This window comes from Eurosta solidaginis, chromosome 1 (assembly GCF_040869045.1).
Source record: "Eurosta solidaginis isolate ZX-2024a chromosome 1, ASM4086904v1, whole genome shotgun sequence".
Taxonomy (NCBI): Eukaryota; Metazoa; Arthropoda; class Insecta; order Diptera; family Tephritidae; genus Eurosta; species Eurosta solidaginis.
Window position 1 is genome coordinate 100,956,088 of NC_090319.1, and position 22,149 is coordinate 100,978,236.

At 39.4% G+C, this 22,149-nt stretch overlaps 1 protein-coding gene across 1 annotated transcript in view; it reads right to left on the bottom strand.

Moving 5' to 3' along the window:
• Window positions 1-22,149, bottom strand: part of rtet (major facilitator superfamily domain-containing protein rtet) — a 93,653-nt gene that overhangs the window by 66,953 nt on the left and 4,551 nt on the right. The window lies entirely within an intron of this gene.

The following is a 22,149-nucleotide window of genomic DNA, read 5'->3' on the forward strand; positions in this document are numbered from 1 at the left end:
GGCTCCGGCGATTAACAACGAGATTGACTGAATTTTTGGGCACAACGCACATTTTTAACCGTTCCTTACTAAAACGTAACTCCGCTATACATTTTATTTCATTGCAATCAAGCAAAATTAGGTTCACAACGTTTTATTGATGAAATACATACAGCCTAATTCTAAACGAAAATTCCGTGCGAGTTTTTTCCCTTGTCCCATTCCTCGTATTCTAAATAAAAATTCCTTGTGAGTTTTTTCACTTCTCCCTTTCCTCCTGTTCTGAACAATGTTTGAAAAAGAGGAAACCGGTTATGGGAGAAAAGTAGGTATTATGAATGTGAGGGAGACTTCTTTGCCATTTCATAGGAGTTTTTTCACTAGTTAAATTAAAGGGAATGCATCTAAATAGTTAAAGGAAATTGGTTCTTTTAAGAAAGAACACTTATTTGTACAAATTTGTGCTAAAATATGTATTTACATTCTACCACAATATTCTCACTGTTAATACAACAACAACCACAATATTCTTTATTTTAAGTCGAAAAGTATACCATAACCAACGGAAGAGCTCTTTGTATATTTGATGCAGCCAATCAGAAATTGCGCAAGGATTTTTTCAGAAGGCTTAGTTAGATTTTGGCATATGGCGAAAGGCGAACTCAAATCGACTTGGCCACCAGAAAATTTCTTTGCAGAATGAAAGCAGGCAACTTCGGCGAATTTGTGTTATCCCGCCGTCTTCTTCTTATGCTCTTCTGTTGATGTTGCTGTGGCACCAGTTCATTACTCATTTCAGTGAATACCACATGAAATGCAATAATGTGCATTGTTTATACCTTATTTCTTAATGTCAAACAAATTCGCAACAATAATTAAACTTTAAAATTTTTTAAACAAATAAGAAATGCGCAACGAAATTTCAATTGACAAAACAGCTGACTTCGAAAATTCGAAATTCCTATTCCCCAATTTTTCTTCTCCCTAAAGGTACACTATTTTTTTTGTGCAGTTTGTACTTAAGCCAAGTGTCTCCTTTATTAAAATTTTATATAGGAAATCACAGCAACATTCTACAGTTTTTGCTTTTTATAACGAATACGACACTCTAGTAGCTTGCCGAATTGTTTGTACACAAATAAAACCAAAATTTGGTCCCTTTTTATGAGATCTGGTCCTTTTTTGGATGTATTTTAGTCCCAAATGAAAACATGATTTGGTAACCGTGTTTGAGAATGCATGTGACAAGGTTGCATTTTTCAGAACTTAATTTTTTTTTTAATATTGAAATAGTAGTATGCAAGCGACTGCCATAGTAGTAGACATGTACATTTATATTATGAACAAAGTTTAAAACTAAAAAAATGTTCTTTGAAATATAATCTAACAGAAGATGGACACGAGGCGTAGCTTCATAGACGCGTATTAGGCACAGCATAAGAAATCTTGAGGCGTAGAGAGATCTTAGCTGCTGTTACGGTCTGCTGCTGCGGTCTACGGCCATGATCCCCTTGGGAGCGTGTTCACGCGAACACACCTAGCGATGTGGTGAAAGTGGCGATAAAAAGAAAAATATCGAAAAGAAGGGAACAGACGGAGCGGCCATCACGAGAGGTAAAAAAACCAGCACGTTTTTCTTGGTGCCGGAAAAAAAAAAAGAAAAAGAGGTTGGAAAGGATGATCTAAGTGTCCAGAAATTAATTTTTATCACTGCTAAAACAAAAAGGAACAAAAATTATGGAATTACCAACATTTGCTTAGACGAGTTGCCGGAAAAAAAAAAAAATTGAGCTGAGTTGGTTAACTGTGGGGGAGTTGTGCTCTTAAATTTTCCAATTAAGGGCAAGCGTACTTCCAATTGAATTTTAAAGCCGATACGCATTGTGCACATGACAAGGATCTTATACTACTTTTCGAACCTAAAACTGCATTAATTTTCTGCAAGTCACATTTGATATCATCAAAATCGCAATTCCAGACGCGTCTGGAAGAAATGCAGCGACAATCAGCTCCGCAGTTACAACTGAACCGAGTTAAAAGCACCGTAGAATCAAAAGACTTCTCAAAGGCAGTGTAACTAATCCCCCACTAATAACCAACATTTGTTCACCGTACACAAAATCTTACCTGCATTCCAAAGTGGGTAATTCACTTACATTTGCCATTCTGACTGCTTTACTACTAGCCGCAATTTCACTTTTTCGTATGGCAACCTACAACGGCCACATATTATCGTGACGTGGTCTGTGCTGACTGCATGGTGATTTTCCTTTCTTATTGTCTCCACGATACCACTCGATGTCACAAATTGAGGACGGACAATTGCCGAGTCCAGAATTGGTCAATTAGGGATTAAGCGAACAAATTGGGAAATACCCTAAAGCGCATTCGTGTATGTATGAAGGTACACCAAAACCACCACAAACTCCATACGCAGTAGCATATGATACAACGCCAACAACAACAACAGCCAGGCCGCCAGCTATAAGCCTGCGGAATGCCACATACAATAACCACAACGTTAAAACAATGGGTGAGTTCGTTCCGTACTACGGACCATTATAATCTGCCAAAACCGAATTCGACAGTAGGATACTTTGGAAACCACTTATAAGAAGATTTAGTATTTAAAATTATAGAAAGTATTATACTAACTAGATTGTAGTAATTAACACACATACATTTACATTTTCATATACCCATAAGCATAGCCATTTAAAGATAAATTGAATGCATTTCAATAGCATTAGGAATGAGCTGCTTTAGACAAGCGCTTTGAGAAGGCCGTACGCCCATTAATTTTTGTATTGCTTAATTGAATAATTGGAATACATATCATAGAATACTATTTTATAAATGATTTGGCATATAATTATCTTATTTTGGCTGTTCAATTCGGGGTGATTCAAATGTGACTCAGGAACGTAGCAAAACCAATCTTGTTACCACGTTCAATGAGTCCCAGGTGAACATATAGAAGAAAAAAAAAAAACATAACTTAAGTTACGAATCAAATAGCAGTAAATTGATACATAAAGGTCAAAAGCGTGTATAAGTACGCCCTTTTGTTTGAGTGAAGTTGGAAGCATAATCAATAATTGAAAAAATGAGAAAAGGGTATTAGAAAAAAAACAGGAGGAACACTTTTTTTCCAAATTTTTTTCCACTTCCTAAAGTCCGGTTCTTTTGGATATACGCTCACTTAGAACTCACAAATATCTATAACGACACGCTCGTACCCAGACAGCGTCATCAAAGTTGTATAAAGAAATGAGTCACATGTGACTTATGAACTCATTCCACTACGCTATTATGAGTCACATATGGTTCATCGAACAGGGAAGTTGCCAATAAACTTCCATGAATACTTTTTTTTGACTTCTAGTTTTCCTTCAACTAACCCGAAGTAAACTAAATTAGGATAAAATAAAATACAATGAAATAAACTAAATTAAGATAAAATAACCTCAAATGAAATAAACTAAATTAAGATAAAATAAAATAAAATGAAACAAACTAACTTAAGATAAAATAAAATAAGATGAGATAAACTAAAATAATTAACACGGAAATAAAACCGGGGAAGAAAATATATCAAATTTTTTCAACGCCTAGTAACTTTGAATTTCGAAACATTCCAAGACGTGTGAAATATATTAAAAGGATTCCGTACGGATACTAAAATTTCCGAATGGGTTTAATGATACAATTTTTAAGCTTATTGTATGCATCTGCAAGTTGAAGAATAGATAAAGAGAGATAATTTTAGTTCTGCATTTCATCAAAAAGAACCTACTGTAGTGAACGTGGAAGTACCCGCAAAAATTGTTAACAAATTTTAAAAGTTATTTAATTTCTTCTATTTACCTATATAAATTCTAAGTTATTACATAAGGAAAGCTATGTAAAAGAAAATGTCCACAACGATTTCGAAAAGAAAAAAATTGAAAACTTGAGAACTGCTTTAGAACCTTGAACATTTTGGAATTTTCAATAGATTTCTGTCTATACCGTTTTACACGGATAAATAAAGCCCAATAACGTTACGGAGAATTAGAAGCAAAATTTTGGAATTTCTTTCGAAAACATTTTTTTTTCTGTTATTTTTAAAAGCTTTCAATATACCGCTAATTAAACTGGTTGTTAAAATTAGCGAAATAAAAAAGGGGGAAAAGTTCGTTGGTCTTAACCTCAGAGATTTATCTAGTATGTATTAAATATAAATATAGTCTAAGTTTCACAGGAATGAATTGTCAATAAAAACATTGTAGTAATGGGAATGCTGGCGTTCTTTTTTACTTAGAAGGCACGTAGGGTATACAGGTAAGGGGCCACCGAAATACAGGTGCGTCGGTGGCCATGGATTTTGAGGGTGGGTAAAGCACCGGGCGTCGCAACACCACCCGCGGCGCCCCCTATATATATTCGGCCCTTTATGTTTATTTTCCCTTTGGTTATTTTATTTTAATTTCAGCAATTTTTTTTTTTGTTTGATTTTCAACGTTGGTAACCGGCCATGTCCGGTTCGGTAATTTTTTTTTTGCGCCAGTTTTTTTTGAATTTTAGATTTTTGAATTTTTTTGAATGTTAACGGTCTGTCCGTGACATCCGGTTCAGCCGGATGTTGTTTTAGTTTGAATTATAAGCGTTTTGAGTCGGTCTCTGCGCTTCTGTCAGTTTGTTTTGAATTCGACAGCTGCTCGTTTTGATAGGCATGATATGACCATTTTTTCTGTTTATGGCGCAGGAACAGTAAGGTTGGCAAGGATCCGCCCCAGCCGACAATGACTAGCCACTGTGCACCACCACATCATGCCGACCGCCTTCCTTACTGCTTCCATCGTAAATGCGATTCCATAACAGATGGCGCCCAACGCCATTTGGTGCCTGAGGCGCTGTCGCGTTGATCATTCCGGGTCAACTTGTGAAGTTGACCATCCCACCAGTCCAAAGGTGAGCAGCCGCAGGAGCAGCCACCTGCGTTGCGGTGGGATGGTTGGACGGATCAAGTTGTCCGAAGTGATCATCGTTGACAGTTGCTGAGGGCGCCATAACAGATGGCGCCCAACGTGGCACCTGAGGCGCTGGCCGCGAGGGTCAGTCGGGTCAACCTGTGAGGTTGACCATCCCACCAGTCCGAGTGAGCAGCCACAGAAGCTGCCACCTACGTTGCGGTGGGATGGTTAGACGGATCAGGTTGTCCGGGCTGGTCATCGGGGGCAGTGGCTGACGGAGCCACGTGACTTAACGTCAGTTATCGGGATTTTGTATTCACCCGATGAGGCAGTGCTGCACGCACTTTATTTTTTTTTGTAGTTGGGGTTTTTATTTTCCCGGAATGTTGTCCGTTAGTCGGCTATGGAAAATTATATGTCCGCTAACTTGGGTTTTTTTTGTAAAGTAGTTTTTTTTTAGGTTCCTTTAGCCGAATTTGTGTTGTCCAGGGTGAATGTGTGTGTGCGTGTAGTGAGGACCCCAGCTCATCCCACGTCCCAGGTGGTAGCTTGGAATACCACCTGGAGGGTGATGGGTTGAGCTGGGATTCCGAGTGGCACTCCTTCCTGTCCCCGCCAGACTGGGGAGCGGTTTCGAAACCGCTCCACCCATTGCGGCGGAGGCAGGAGGGGTGTCCAGGGAGAATGGACGGGAGGCCTCAACACCCCCAACCAGTCCCAGGGGCAAGCCCCTGGAGACTGCCCCTGCGTTGCGGCTGGGCGTGTTGAGACCAACCCGTGGGTGCCTGGAACGGACCCTAGTGGGCCCAACCTATCTCGGAGGGGGCCTTAAGACCCCCCCCCTCGATTGCGGTTGGGAGCACTAGGGCCAAGTATGAATGTGTTTGTATCAAATTTTTTTTTGCCTAGCCTACTGCCTTCTAATGATGGGATGTCAGCGTTCCCATCACCACCTATATTGTTCACATAAAATTTGTATATAACTAACCGTTTTCTTTTCAGCTTTTGAATTTTTTTTCCATTTTGGTGCGATTATTGATAAATGATTGCACTAATTCTCGTACAATTTTTTTTATATAGATATATAAATTTTTTTTCCCCCTTTCAACAAACCATCTTCTGGGAACAGAAGTTTTTTTTTTTTTTTTTTTTCGAATACTAGGATTTGACAAAGAATTTTTTTTCTAACGGATTATGTCGCGTAACCAGTCCTACGGGCAAACGGGCCGGAACACTCCGTTCGAGAGTGCGGGCAGTTTACGAGGGAACCAGCACCGGGGCGGTGCTAATAGGGGGGCTTTTTCGAAAGCTAGGCGTCCTTTGGTGGTGCATACCCCAGTAGGAGGGTCCTACGGAAATCCCGCGGGGACTCATATAGGCCCAAACCGGAACGACGACCGCGACAAATTGGACATACCTGTAAGCACCAGCAATTTGAATGCATCGCTGCTAAACACACACAACATCTCGGGGATAATGACCAATGTGTCGAACTATGCACCAGATGGAGCGGGTGCCTTACCACCAAATCAAGAGGTTGGAAATTTTGGGGACGCTACCAGTGATCAGGCGAACCCCCTAGGAATGCAGGACGAAGCCACTCGTGGAGGCTCGTGGGTGGACGTGCTACACCAACTGTTCCAGGCTTCGCAGGAGGAAATGCGGAGAGAGATGGGCTCAATTAGAGCCAACATGGCCCAGCTCAACGCCGCTCTCGAATCCACGCAGCAAGCACACCAGCAACACAGGAACGCAAGCAGGATGGACCGTAACCCATTGCCATCGGTAGTATCGCCAATGTACCCGACTCCAAGCAGCATAGCAGTAAAACCGCAGGAGTGGAAAATCGCATTCGACGGCACTGGGAGTGTAGCCGATTTCCTCTTCAAATTAAACACCTTGTGTGAGCGCACACAATGCCCTGACGAACAAATAATGGCCAGTTTCCACTTATTCCTTTCGGGACGAGCCGAAGAATGGTACTGGCTGTTCACAAAACAAAACCCAAATGCGACATATGCCTTTTTGTGCTACTCCTTAAAAAGAGAGTTTGGCACCTTGAAAACGGACCACGAGATCATGATGGAGATCTCCATGCGCAAGCAAAAGGCAAGTGAGTGTTATGACGTGTTTCACGCGGACATAATCTCCTTGAACGCGCGCTTAAGGGAGCCGATGTCAGAGCTTCTACTGATTGACATAATAAAAAGGAACGTCAACAGTAGCCTTAAGCTAATGCTTTTTAATGCGGACGTAAGGAACCTCCATGATCTACGCGATGTAGCACGCAGAGGTGAACAAGTGCTGAAAGAGAGCAAGCTGCTGGGAGCCATTTACCCAGGACGGCATGTAAGCGAGGCACGCGTGACAACCCCGGACATGAAGATGGAAGGCGAGGACGGCGAGATAGATCCGCAGATAGAGGCGCTGGAATATAGACGCAGCAGAAGACCGGACTACTCGGGAATCCAATGCTGGAATTGCCAGGGAATGGGGCACTCCTATATATATTGTGAGGAACCCATAAAAAGTCCTTTTTGTTTTAAATGTTGGTATAAGGGTGTATTCACCCCTAAATGCCCTAGGGACCATCGCAGGCAGGGAAACCAGTACCCGAGCGAGAAGGCGGGGGAACCTCGTTCGGCTTCATAGCTCCCACATCAGCCAGTGCTCGAGGCGTCGTCCCGTGCGCTGAACCAGAGGGCGAATCTCTGCATGGAGGTGGTGAGCTTCCGAGGTGCAGTAGTACCCTGGCAGAAGAGCCCTCAAAAGTAATAATAACTTACCCTGACAGTACAGACAGTTCTGAAGCCGAGAGTCAAACGTCTTCATCCGCGATGAGAGAGCCGATTAGAATTCTGCGACGCCAGCATAGGGATGTCGCTTGTCAGACGCAACTTTCACCAGACCTAGAAGAAAGGGAACATAGGTACGAACACATAAGACATACCATTTTTGAACACTACCCGGTATCGGAAAATATTTTGAAGTGTAGGAAGAGATACCACCGGAGAGTACGGGAGCGTAGACTGCTGCAAGCCACCACGTTAACGCTTACAGAGGACGAAAGGCCTCTAGTAAAGGCTAAAATTAAAAATAGTTTTCTTGTAGGGTTGCTGGACTCGGGAGCCAACGTCTCCATCTTGGGGAAGAATGGATTAGAATTCCTAAAGGATAACGGCTTCGAATATCAGCCCTTACATGCGTTCGTATATACCGCAGGCGGCAACAAGCAAAAAATTTTAGGCTCAGTATCTCTACCGGTCACTTTTAAAAATACCACAAAGATTATTCGTTTTTACCTTGTTCCCTCATTGCTCCAAGAAGCATACTTCGGGGTAGATTTTTGGAGAGCATTTGCGTTAGCTCCCGAAATATTCCCGAGCGTAGAGTGTTTAGAGACTAGGCTTGAAAAGGAAGAGGAACTTAACCTCCATGAATTGTCACCAGAACAGAAATCAGAATTGCGAAAAGTCATCGAGACGTTTCCTTCGTACGAGAAGTTAGGCCTAGGGCAAACTAAATTAGTGGAGCATCACATCGACACCGGTGATGCTGTGCCTATAAAAAGCAAGCATTTTCCTCTTTCGCCGCCGAGGCAAGCCGAAGCTTTTAGAGAACTAGACAGGTTACTACAGTTAGGAGTTATAGAAGAATCCAACTCCCCGTGGTGTAGTCCTGTAGTACTGGTCCGGAAACCAGGCAAAGTCAGGCTGTGTATAGATTCGAGAAAGGTCAACGCGGTGACTAAGAAGGATTCGTATCCCCTGCCTCATATCAACGGCTTATTGAGCAGACTGAAAGATACGCATTTTATTAGTGGCATTGATCTGAAAGACGCGTTCTTCCAGATCAAATTGACAGAGTCCTCGAAGGAAAAAACAGCATTCGCAGTTCCGGGGAGGCCTCTGTACCACTTCAAGGTGATGCCATTTGGTCTGTGCAATGGACCGCAGACTATGAGTAGGCTGATGGACAAGGCGATCCCTTCGCGTCTGCGAGAGAACGTCTTTGTCTACCTGGACGATCTGATGGTATGTAGCACTAATTTTGAGGATCATCTAAAATTGCTAGCGGAAGTGGCGAACTGTTTGAGAGATGCAGGTCTGACAATAAATGTGGAAAAAAGTAAATTTTGTCAGAAGGAAATACGCTACTTAGGGTATTTGATAGGCAGCGGGTGTCTGAAAGTGGATCCGGGAAAAGTAGAAGCAATACAAAACTTCCCGATCCCTAAATCCCCTCGGCAAGTGCGTACGTTTGTGGGCATGGCGAATTGGTACCGAGCATTTATTACCAATTTTGCTGACTTGGCAGGTCCCTTGACCGACTGTCTCCGCAAGTCAGCAGGCCCGTTTAAACCCACTCCTGAAGCTATAGAGGCGTTCGAAAAACTAAAAGTAGCCTTGAGTTCGGCGCCTGTCTTGGCCCAACCAGACTTTTCCAAAGAATTCGTAATACAATGCGACGCTTCCAAAATAGGTGTTGGCGGAGTATTGTTTCAGGTCGATGATGATGGCGCTGAGCATCCAATCGCATTCGTGTCGAAAAAGCTGAATAATGCTCAACGCAATTATACAGTAACCGAGCTGGAATGTCTTGCAGCCATAATTAGCGTGAAGCGTTTCCGACCCTATGTCGAAGGATTACCTTTTCGGATTATTACGGACCACTCCAGTCTCAAGTGGTTGATGACACAAAAGGACTTGAGCGGGAGGTTGGCGAGATGGTCACTCTTACTGCAAAGATACGACTTTAAAATGGAACATCGTAAGGGCACCCTGAATGTAGTACCAGACGCGCTGTCGCGTTTTGATGTTGACGAGTTAACTTTCACTACCACACCCGGAGAAATAGATTTAGTCTCTCCCGAATTTTGCAGCAACGAATATTTAGACTTAATTCGGACCGTCACCGAAAACGAGGAATCACTTCCGGATTTACGAGTGGTGGACGGTGTAATTTTCAAAAGAGTTAAGTTTCGTAAGGGGATGGAAGGGGAAGAAGACTCGCTGTGGCGTTTATGGTTGCCAAAAGGGTTGACTGAGGAAGCAGTGAGATTAGCACATGACGCTAACCGGAGTTACCATGGCGGATGGCTGAAAACCTTAGAACGTGTTAGGCAGAAGTACTTCTGGCCGCAGCAGGCTAAGGACGTCAGGGACTACGTCCAGCGTTGTGACACCTGCAAAACGGTAAAACCCACCAATCAGCAGTCGAGACCACCTATAGGGAGTACCTTTGAATCCGAAAGGCCATTTCAGCGGTTGTATTGCGACTTTCTAGGGCCGTATCCGAGATCTAAGCGGCGAAATCAATTTCTTTTCATAGTACTAGACCATTTTTCAAAATACGTTTGGCTAAAGCCCATGCAGAGAGCCACCACTGTAAACGTTATAAATTACTTCGCTTCAGAAATTTTTCCGGCTGTAGGGGTCCCTGAGTTTATTCACAGTGACAATGGTAAACAGTTTATCTCGAAGGAAATGAACCAATTTTTAGTAAATTACGGGGTGACGCACGTGAGGACGGGGCTATATTATCCCCAAGCGAACGCATCCGAACGCGTCAACAGAGAAATTGTTTCTAAGATTAGGATTTTCCTGAAAGATAAACCTGACCATACCGATTGGGATAAGCATATACCCGAGATTTTATCAGTTTTGAGAAGTGATTTTCATACGGCGATTCAGTGTTCTCCATACTTTGCATTATATGGCCAAAACATGGTCCAGCATGCCTCAACGTACAACATTTTAGGGAAACTCGGCAGCCTTCGAGAAGACCAGGTTACGGTAGTAAGCCGAGCTGACAAATTGACTAATATTCGTGAGCAGATCCGTAGAAATTTAGATCATGCCAAGGATAGGGGAGTAACCACCTATAACAAGCGCTCTAGACAGGTCAACTACAAGGAAGGTCAGGAAGTTTTCCGAAAAAACTTTGCCTTAAGTAACTTCAAACAGGGCATTAACGCCAAATTCCTACCCAAATACCTGAAATGTCGCGTGCTTCGTAAGATAGGCAATGCATTGTATGATCTCGAGGACCTAAACGGGAAATTGATAGGTCGCTTCCATGCTTCGGATATTCGTCCGCAATGAACCAACAAGGGCGTTTCTTTTGCCAATTTACAATTTGATTTTTTTTATATATCCACCTATTGGACTTTTTTTGTCTGGGCGTTTTGGCGGTCGGGGACATCTCGCCCAGTATTCTCCCCGAGCAATGACCTCATAGGTTGTTCACACGCGTACTCACCGAGGACCGTGAACACCCTGGCAGTCCACGCTTAGGTCGGACTAGCCTTTCGGAGTTTGGACGAGTTCTCCATATCAAAATGTCTACACCTTTTTTTTGTTTTGGCCTTCTGTGGGGGCGATAAGCACTAGCCTTTCGGAGTTTGGACGAGTTCTCCATATCAAAATGTCTACACTTTTTGTTTTGCATTCCTGTGGGAGCGATACCCACTAGAAATCATCCTTCGGAGTTTTGACGAGTTCTCCATAACAAATGTCTAATTGCCGCAAAGCCCGTATAACTAGGAAACAGAAATTATTCCCAACTTTACTTAATTTTTTTTTGATAGACCTATGTTGCCCGGCTAGCTTCGTAGTAGGACTTTGAGACTCTTATCTCAGGGGTGAGTCGTGCCCCACGTTGCTTGTCGTCGGAGATCCCTGGCAGTAGCTTCCCACAGAGGATCCGGTTTCCTGTTCGCTTCATCGTCAGGTCTTCAAAGCGAAGCAGGTTTGTTACGGTCTGCTGCTGCGGTCTACGGCCATGATCCCCTTGGGAGCGTGTTCACGCGAACACACCTAGCGATGTGGTGAAAGTGGCGATAAAAAGAAAAATATCGAAAAGAAGGGAACAGACGGAGCGGCCATCACGAGAGGTAAAAAAACCAGCACGTTTTTCTTGGTGCCGGAAAAAAAAAAGAAAAAGAGGTTGGAAAGGATGATCTAAGTGTCCAGAAATTAATTTTTATCACTGCTAAAACAAAAAGTAACAAAAATTATGGAATTACCAACATATAAAAATTGAGCTGAGTTGGTTAACTGTGGGGGAGTTGTGCTCTTAAATTTTCCAATTAAGGGCAAGCGTACTTCCAATTGAATTTTAAAGCCGATACGCATTGTGCACATGAAAAGGATCTTATACTACTTTTCGAACCTAAAACTGCATTAATTTTCTGCAAGTCACATTTGATATCATCAAAATCGCAATTCCAGACGCGTCTGGAAGAAATGCAGCGACAATCAGCTCCGCAGTTACAACTGAACCGAGTTAAAAGCACCGTAGAATCAAAAGACTTCTCAAAGGCAGTGTAACTAATCCCCCACTAATAACCAACATTTGTTCACCGTACACAAAATCTTACCTGCATTCCAAAGTGGGTAATTCACTTACATTTGCCATTCTGACTGCTTTACTACTAGCCGCAATTTCACTTTTTCGTATGGCAACCTACAACGGCCACATATTATCGTGACGTGGTCTGTGCTGACTGCATGGTGATTTTCCTTTCTTATTGTCTCCACGATACCACTCGATGTCACAAATTGAGGACGGACAATTGCCGAGTCCAGAATTGGTCAATTAGGGATTAAGCGAACAAATTGGGAAATACCCTAAAGCGCATTCGTGTATGTATGAAGGTACACCAAAACCACCACAAACTCCATACGCAGTAGCATATGATACAACGCCAACAACAACAACAGCCAGGCCGCCAGCTATAAGCCTGCGGAATGCCACATACAATAACCACAACGTTAAAACAATGGGTGAGTTCGTTCCGTACTACGGACCATTATAATCTGCCAAAACCGAATTCGACAGTAGGATACTTTGGAAACCACTTATAAGAAGATTTAGTATTTAAAATTATAGAAAGTATTATACTAACTAGATTGTAGTAATTAACACACATACATTTACATTTTCATATACCCATAAGCATAGCCATTTAAAGATAAATTGAATGCATTTCAATAGCATTAGGAATGAGCTGCTTTAGACAAGCGCTTTGAGAAGGCCGTACGCCCATTAATTTTTGTATTGCTTAATTGAATAATTGGAATACATATCATAGAATACTATTTTATAAATGATTTGGCATATAATTATCTTATTTTGGCTATTCAATTCGGGGTGATTCAAATGTGACTCAGGAACGTAGCAAAACCAATCTTGTTACCACGTTCAATGAGTCCCAGGTGAACATATAGAAGAAAAAAAAAAAAAACATAACTTAAGTTACGAATAAAATAGCAGTAAATTGATACATAAAGGTCAAAAGCGTGTATAAGTACGCCCTTTTGTTTGAGTGAAGTTGGAAGCATAATCAATAATTGAAAAAATGAGAAAAGGGTATTAGAAAAAAAACAGGAGGAACACTTTTTTTCCCAAATTTTTTTCCACTTCCTAAAGTCCGGTTCTTTTGGATATACGCTCACTTAGAACTCACAAATATCTATAACGACACGCTCGTACCCAGACAGCGTCATCAAAGTTGTATAAAGAAATGAGTCACATGTGACTTATGAACTCATTCCACTACGCTATTATGAGTCACATATGGTTCATCGAACAGGGAAGTTGCCAATAAACTTCCATGAATACTTTTTTTTGACTTCTAGTTTTCCTTCAACTAACCCGAAGTAAACTAAATTAGGATAAAATAAAATACAATGAAATAAACTAAATTAAGATAAAATAACCTCAAATGAAATAAACTAAATTAAGATAAAATAAAATAAAATGAAACAAACTAACTTAAGATAAAATAAAATAAGATGAGATAAACTAAAATAATTAACACGGAAATAAAACCGGGGAAGAAAATATATCAAATTTTTTCAACGCCTAGTAACTTTGAATTTCGAAACATTCCAAGACGTGTGAAATATATTAAAAGGATTCCGTACGGATACTAAAATTTCCGAATGGGTTTAATGATACAATTTTTAAGCTTATTGTATGCATCTGCAAGTTGAAGAATAGATAAAGAGAGATAATTTTAGTTCTGCATTTCATCAAAAAGAACCTACTGTAGTGAACGTGGAAGTACCCGCAAAAATTGTTAACAAATTTTAAAAGTTATTTAATTTCTTCTATTTACCTATATAAATTCTAAGTTATTACATAAGGAAAGCTATGTAAAAGAAAATGTCCACAACGATTTCGAAAAGAAAAAAATTGAAAACTTGAGAACTGCTTTAGAACCTTGAACATTTTGGAATTTTCAATAGATTTCTGTCTATACCGTTTTACACGGATAAATAAAGCCCAATAACGTTACGGAGAATTAGAAGCAAAATTTTGGAATTTCTTTCGAAAACATTTTTTTTTCTGTTATTTTTAAAAGCTTTCAATATACCGCTAATTAAACTGGTTGTTAAAATTAGCGAAATAAAAAAGGGGGAAAAGTTCGTTGGTCTTAACCTCAGAGATTTATCTAGTATGTATTAAATATAAATATAGTCTAAGTTTCACAGGAATGAATTGTCAATAAAAACATTGTAGTTATGGGAATGCTGGCGTTCTTTTTTACTTAGAAGGCACGTAGGGTATACAGGTAAGGGGCCACCGAAATACAGGTGCGTCCGTGGCCATGGATTTTGAGGGTGGGTAAAGCACCGGGCGTCGCAACACCACCCGCGGCGCCCCCTATATATATTCGGCCCTTTATGTTTATTTTCCCTTTGGTTATTTTATTTTAATTTCAGCAATTTTTTTTTTGTTTGATTTTCAACGTTGGTAACCGGCCATGTCCGGTTCGGTAATTTTTTTTTTGCGCCAGTTTTTTTTGAATTTTAGATTTTTGAATTTTTTTGAATGTTAACGGTCTGTCCGTGACATCCGGTTCAGCCGGATGTTGTTTTAGTTTGAATTATAAGCGTTTTGAGTCGGTCTCTGCGCTTCTGTCAGTTTGTTTTGAATTCGACAGCTGCTCGTTTTGATAGGCATGATATGACCATTTTTTCTGTTTATGGCGCAGGAACAGTAAGGTTGGCAAGGACCCGCCCCAGCCGACAATGACTAGCCACTGTGCACCACCACATCATGCCGACCGCCTTCCTTACTGCTTCCATCGTAAATGCGATTCCATAACACTGCATGCCATATTTTGTAAGCTTCTACGAAGCTACGCCTCGTGTGTATCTTGCCTAAGTTTAACCTTTTACAAGATCCAACATTTTCAATTAATAATAAATAACACGTAAAGCAACTACGCTTAAGGTGACTTTTGCGTTGTTTTGGCACTTGTGTTGCGTCTACATCTGACGCGCTTTAATTGCTTCAATCCATAAGCAACACAACGCCCACGTCGAAGCAACACGCAAATCATTAAAAACTTACGTTCTTCTTGAAGTTTCTTGCATTGTAGAAAAAAAACGAGTTTCTATCGCCATTCAACTAAAAAAAAACATAATTTTGTATTCATGTCGATTTTGTGATCGATCTCCAGAGATGGTGGAAGATATCCTACTGGAATGCGACGCAATCTTATGAGGGCACAACAGACCAATGGTCGCAGTGCAATCCTGATTAAATTTTCGATCTATCCGTGGCAGGAAAACTTTTAACGTGCTTTTTTTGAAAGTGACACTTTATTTCAGAAATCACTGAATGATTTCTTTCAAATAAATTGCTTGTTAGCGTTAACCGAAGATGGTGAAAACGGCCCCTGGAATTGTTACCTCATACAGGGAGAAAGTTAAGAGTTCAGTTGCAGGCATAAAATCATTTTTGGTAAAAGTCTAGTTGAGGGGTCGACTGCTAAAACGTGTCTAAAACAAACATATCGAGAGAGGTGTCAAAACACGCGTATTGAACTAGACAACAAAAATCCGAAGGCGGAAAAGAAAAATCTTATCTCTGTCCGGAGATATCTGCAGTTGGCGATTTTCATGTGGTTGTTGTAATGTTGGGGTACCCACAAAAAAAATTGTGAACATAAGTGTTTTGCGCGGATATAGTTTTGGTCCCCAAACCGGTGTTGGACCCAGGGTAATTTTTTATAAGCGCGGCCAAAGGCCGCCAACGCAGAAAGGTGTTCTGCGCAAAACTACTATGGATCCCACCCCCGGTTTCGGAGGGACCCGCGAGTCATTTTCGGTTTTTGGTTAAAATCTTTTGAACGAGTTAAAATTTTTATCCTTCGGATTATAAATACTGATGTCAAGCCGCGTCCTTTGACACCTCTCTCGATATTTTTGTAGTGTATTAGCAGTCGACCCCTCAACTAGACTTGGACCTAATTTTTATTATATAAAAGTAGTATGACATTGAGATTGAGACAGAGTTATTTTTTAACATAAAGTAAGAAGTAAAAACATGATTAATTGCTACATTTATACGTGTTTCATTTATTTTCATTGAGGAATAAATCGTAAAAATAAAAATCATGTTATTATGAAGTATATGCGAAGACCCATAGATAAAATGAGTAATAAAATGAACATTGGTTTGTATATTACATTTTTTAAATGAAAATCTTCTGCTAAAAAAAGGAGTTGTGGAACTCGGGGACTGCCGCGGTAAAGCTATTGCATATTATCAACTTATGCAATTATAATATTTATGCAACTTTTTGTTTTCTTTGATATTAATTCAAGTTTTGTCTTTGATATTAATTCAAGTTAACCTTTTTAAGCGTGGTGACCGATAAGAAAACAAATTTTTTACTTTTATTGAATAAATGAGAAGTTAATATTTAACTTTCACTTTAACTTTAACATTCACTTTAACTTTAACTTTAACTGTAACTTTAAATTTAACTTTAACTTTAACCTTAACTTTAACTTTAACTTTGACTTTAACATTAACTTTAACTTTAACCTTAACCTTAACTTTAACTTTAGCTTTGACTTTAACTTTAACTTTCATTTTAACTTTAACTTTATTTTTAACTTTAACTTTAACATTCACTTTAACTTTAACTTTATGATCCGGGGTGGGCATGAGCTTAGTACCTGCTAACAAGCCAACCTAATATAAACGCACGCAAGTCATTTTCTGTCAAAAATGTCTTATCACATTCAACTTGTATGAGAGCAACTCAAATTGAATTTGCTGCGTGAAAACCTAACTCGATTTCCAATTTTTGTTGGGCGTGACATTTAGATTTGACGCTTGCACACATACTTTACATTGTCGCAACGCATGCTTATTTGGGTTAGGGCAAAAAACGCCGGTTGTTTACGTGCGCTAAAAAAACGCAGTGCGGTTTTATTAGGTTGGCTTGTAAGCGACCATATATGTATACGATAAGCGATAGCACAATGGCTACTTCGTGAAAAGCAACGACAGATCTTTTAGTTTGATTTCGATGGTCGTACGGTGAGGAAGTGTCGCACGTGCGCTTAAAACAGAGTACCAAAGAGTGCATGTGATACGTGTTCACCGTTCAAGCATTGAAATCATTGTAAATTTTACCAAGTAGCGCAACTAACAGCTGATCGGTGAAAATTCGCACATTCACACGCACAGTTCTCGACTCGAGTTTCAAAAAAAAACTTTAGATTATTTAACTAAAATTTTAAAGTGAGATAATCTTTACGAATTTATGTATATAGAATATATAAGGTATTTTTGTTGTTATTAAAACAATAGTTTTATTTATATTAAAGCTTTTATCATTTTTTTTGTTAACTTCGAAAAAACTCCGAACACCATTCCTTCATTATATGACATTCGACTGCCTAGTCCACTGCCTTCCACTCTATTCGCAACATAACCTCTATTTAAGCTGCCAAACTATATAGTAAACAATGATTGAAATCAAACTAAATAAATAATTGATTTTGCTTTCGTGCTCGCTACGCGTTCGTGTTTACTAACCCATTCTCAATTTGGTAACCGTGTAAATGTAGTGGTGCCCACCGCTGTTTATGATAGAGATCCAATTTTATGTATTTGGCCTGTTGCTAACACCGAACCTTTTGACAAATATCCGTTACGGTTTTTTTATTTAGTCGCCAAGCTCGCGATAAAATCTATGCAATAGCTTAAGAAGTAATATAATGAACATTGGGTTGTATATTACATTTGTAAGATAATAAATGCAACCATGTCAACTAATTGATAGAATAAACAAAAATACATCACTGTAAAGGAAGAAAAGAGAAGATGGTGGACATTGTGAATGATAACTAAGTGTAATGTCTTATCTGTCAAATGCCTGACAGGATGTTCAATATGGCTCCTTTTTTGACAAATATCCGTTACGGTTTTTTTTTTATTTAGTCGCCAAGCCCGCGATAAAATCTATGCAATAGCTTAATAAGTAATATAATGAACATTGGGTTGTATATTACATTTGTAAGATAATAAATGCAACCATGTCAACTAATTGATAGAATAAACAAAAATACATCACTTTAAAGGAAGAAAAGAGAAGATGGTGGACATTGTGAATGATAACTAAGTGTAATATCTTATCTGTCAAATGCCTGACAGGATATTCAATATGGCTACTTTTTAGCGTTTTGACAGGGTGTTCAATATGGCGGTGCCTATCTTCAGCGGGTGATAGAAAGAGATACAGAATGAGACATCGATAGTCTAATATAAATCAGGTGATCCAATCACTTTGGAATTTTGACCAAAGAGGATAAATATAATAAGATCCGTCACTCGTTATTTTTTAGGCATTTACTCGATGTAAACTGTGAGGTAGTCGCTACTTTTGTTTTATGAGGGACATTTTTGAATTGCCTTCCATTTATCCATGCGGTGTTGTCACTTTATGCAAACGTGTTTTTTGGAAAGAGAATTAAATAATTAATTAAATACAGTCGAAAAAATAAACACAAATACCCCATGAAAATGTATACAAGACATTTATAAACATCTCGCCCAAAAAAAAAGTAGCGACTACCTCAAAGTTTACATTGAGTAAATGCCTAAAAAATAACGAGTGACGGCTCTTATTATATTTATCCTCTTTGTTTTGACGTCTATGCAGAAGATATCACACTTAGTTATCATTCACAATGATGGTGGACTTCCGGTTCATTATTGGATTGACGACCGAAAAATAAAGTATTAAGATAATTAACCGGACTTTTCTGGTGTTTTATTAACCATCGAAAGTAGAAATTACACATTTTTAAAATGAAAATTACCTGCTAAAAAAGCAGCAAAACCTAAATAAATTTTTTAATTTTCGTACTTGAGTACACTCCCTTTTGTAATTCAGGATTTTGGGCATATTTTGAAAAAACTCCGAACATCATTCCTTCACTATATGTCAATCGACTGCCTACTTCATTGTGAATGATAACTAAGTGTGATATCTTATCTGGCAACTGCCTGACAGGATGTTCAATATGGCTACTTTCTAGCGCTTTGACAGGGTGTTCAATATGGCGGCGCATATCCTCAGAGGGTGATAGAAAGAGATGCAGAATGAGATAGCGATAGTCAATTACAAATCAGGTGATCCAATCATTTTGGAATTTTGACGTCTATGCGGAAGATATCACACTTAGTTTTCATTCACAATGGCCTACTTTACTGCCTTCCACTTTATTCGCAACATAACCTCAATTTAAGCTGCCAAACTATACAGTAAACAGTGACTCTAACAATAGCCGTGTTTTTTAACACGCGTATATCCGTTTACGCTTAAACTTTATATTGACTGCTAAGAGACAAACTATAAATACATCTCTGAAATTGCTGCGCATAAATTTTGTCCTACTAAATTTCAATACGCATTATACTCAGATGTAACTGAAATATGTGTCTTTGTTTCACCCTGTACACTAATTCTATGTATTATATGTGTGTCCACAATTCATCGCAACTGATTCAGCTATATGTTATACCCTATGGCCATCAGAGCGTTGCGTCTCCGCTTTTCGGTACACCCTGTTGCTGTAGCTAGTTGTTTTACCACAGCCGCTAGATGGGTCTCCTAAGCATTATCTAAGCGAAGATAGGCGTTTTTTAACACGCGCAAACGAAACGTATACGCGCGTGTTAAAAAACACGGCTAATACTCCCTTGCAATGCGTTTGCGGACCCCCTTCAGCCGATCAACCGATCAACGACCGTGATCACGACACGATGACGATCGAACAGATTTGCCAAAAGTAAAATATTGCATACAAATAACTGATAATAAAATTTTACTATGACAACTCTGATAAAATGCAACCGCGCACTGGTTTTAAGGGCGAATTAATGGTGACTTATACCCATAAAACCAAAACCAGATAAAACGACTGATCGAACCTACCTTATGGAAATCAATGTAATGGATTAATGGTGCCATACCATAACGCTAACGCCATAACCATACCATAGCAAACCAATTGGTTTTTGGTTTTTCGCCATATCCATAACCTAAAAATATTTGAGTTGGTGAATTTATTAACTTTTTGTATATTTTATTTATTGTTTTGGATACGTTTTGACTAAGAGACTTATTTTTTGTGGAATATGTTTGTAATTTGTTTGCATTTTCTTCATTTTTATGAAATTTTCACGATTTTTAGGTTAAGGCACCATTAATCGATCACATTGGAGATGGATATGGATATGGGTATGTTTACGACTATGGCGTTAGGGTTAAGGAAGTTTAATTTGGCCTTTATGTATACATACTATAGTAGCCGTGTTTTTTAACACGCGCGTATACGTTTCGTTTGCGCGTGTTAAAAAACGCCTATCTTCGCTTAGATAATGCTTAGGAGACCCATCTAGCGGCTGTGGTAAAACAACTAGCTACAGCAACAGGGTGTAGCGAAAAGCGGAGACGCAACGCTCTGATGGCCATAGGGTATAACATATAGCTGAATCAGTTGCGATGAATTGTGGACACACATATAATACATAGAATTAGTGTACAGGGTGAAACAAAGACACATATTTCAGTTACATCTGAGTATAATGCGTATTGAAATTTAGTAGGACAAAATTTATGCGCAGCAATTTCAGAGGTGTATTTATAGTTTGTCTCTTAGCAGTCAATATAAAGTTTAAGCGTAAACGGATATACGCGTGTTAAAAAACACGGCTAGTATAGAGAAATATTAGTGTCTTTATTCACGCAAATGCTAAATAACATAAGAATATTCGTAGTATAAATATAAAAGTGGTATTGCCCCCCTTCATTTACTTTCATTTTAAATTAAATTAACTCCGATAATTCTTTCCGACACAATTCCTCTTTAGTACTTTTGCAAATGATCCTCTGTGGGTGCTCAATGGAGTACTACAGTAGAAGTACTTTGGAAATTACTCTCACGTATGTACTCTATGGAATACTCACAAACAAAGCGAGAGTGGGAGCCCCTACTCCTCTCCTAGGACATCGCAAAGTTAATTGGAGCACATTTTTTGTATGAATACAGATTAGTTTTGGGACACTCCTATACTCCTAAAGTAGTATTCCTTACACTATTTATGGAGTACTCGCGTTTTTTGAAGGGAAGATGATTAGGAAATTTGTTCTTGTTGTTTGTTATTACATATATTAGCCGTGTTTTTTAACACGCGTATATCCGTTTACGCTTAAACTTTATATTGACTGCTAAGGGACAAACTATAAATACACCTCTGAAATTGCTGCGCATAAATTTTGTCCTACTAAATTTCAATACGCATTATACTCAGATGTAACTGAAATATGTGTCTTTGTTTCACCCTCTACACTAATTCTATGTATTCTATGTGTGTCCACAATTCATCGCAACTGATTCAGCTATATGTTATACCCTATGGCCATCAGAGCGTTGCGTCTCCGCTTTTCGGTACACCCTGTTGCTGTAGCTAGTTATTTAACCACAGCCGCTAGATGGGTCTCCTAAGCATTATCTAAGCGAAGATACGCGTTTTTTTACACGCGCAAACGAAACGTATACGCGCGTGTTAAAAAACACGGCTATTGTTAATTGTTTTATGGTAATTCTATACGACAGCATGTCACTGCAAAAACGCTTCCAAAAATAGGGAGAGGTGTTAGAAGACGCGTATTGACCTCGACAAGAATAATCCGAAAACGGAAAAGAAAAATTGTATCTCTGTCCGGAGATATTTGCAGTTGAAGTTAGTAATTTTCTTGTGGTTGTTGTAATGTTGTTGTACTCACAAAAAAAATTGTCAACGTAAGTGTTTTGCGCGGACATATTTTTGGTTTCCAAACCGGTGTTGGAACCACCCAGGGTAATTTTTTATAAACGCGGCCGAAGGCCTCCAA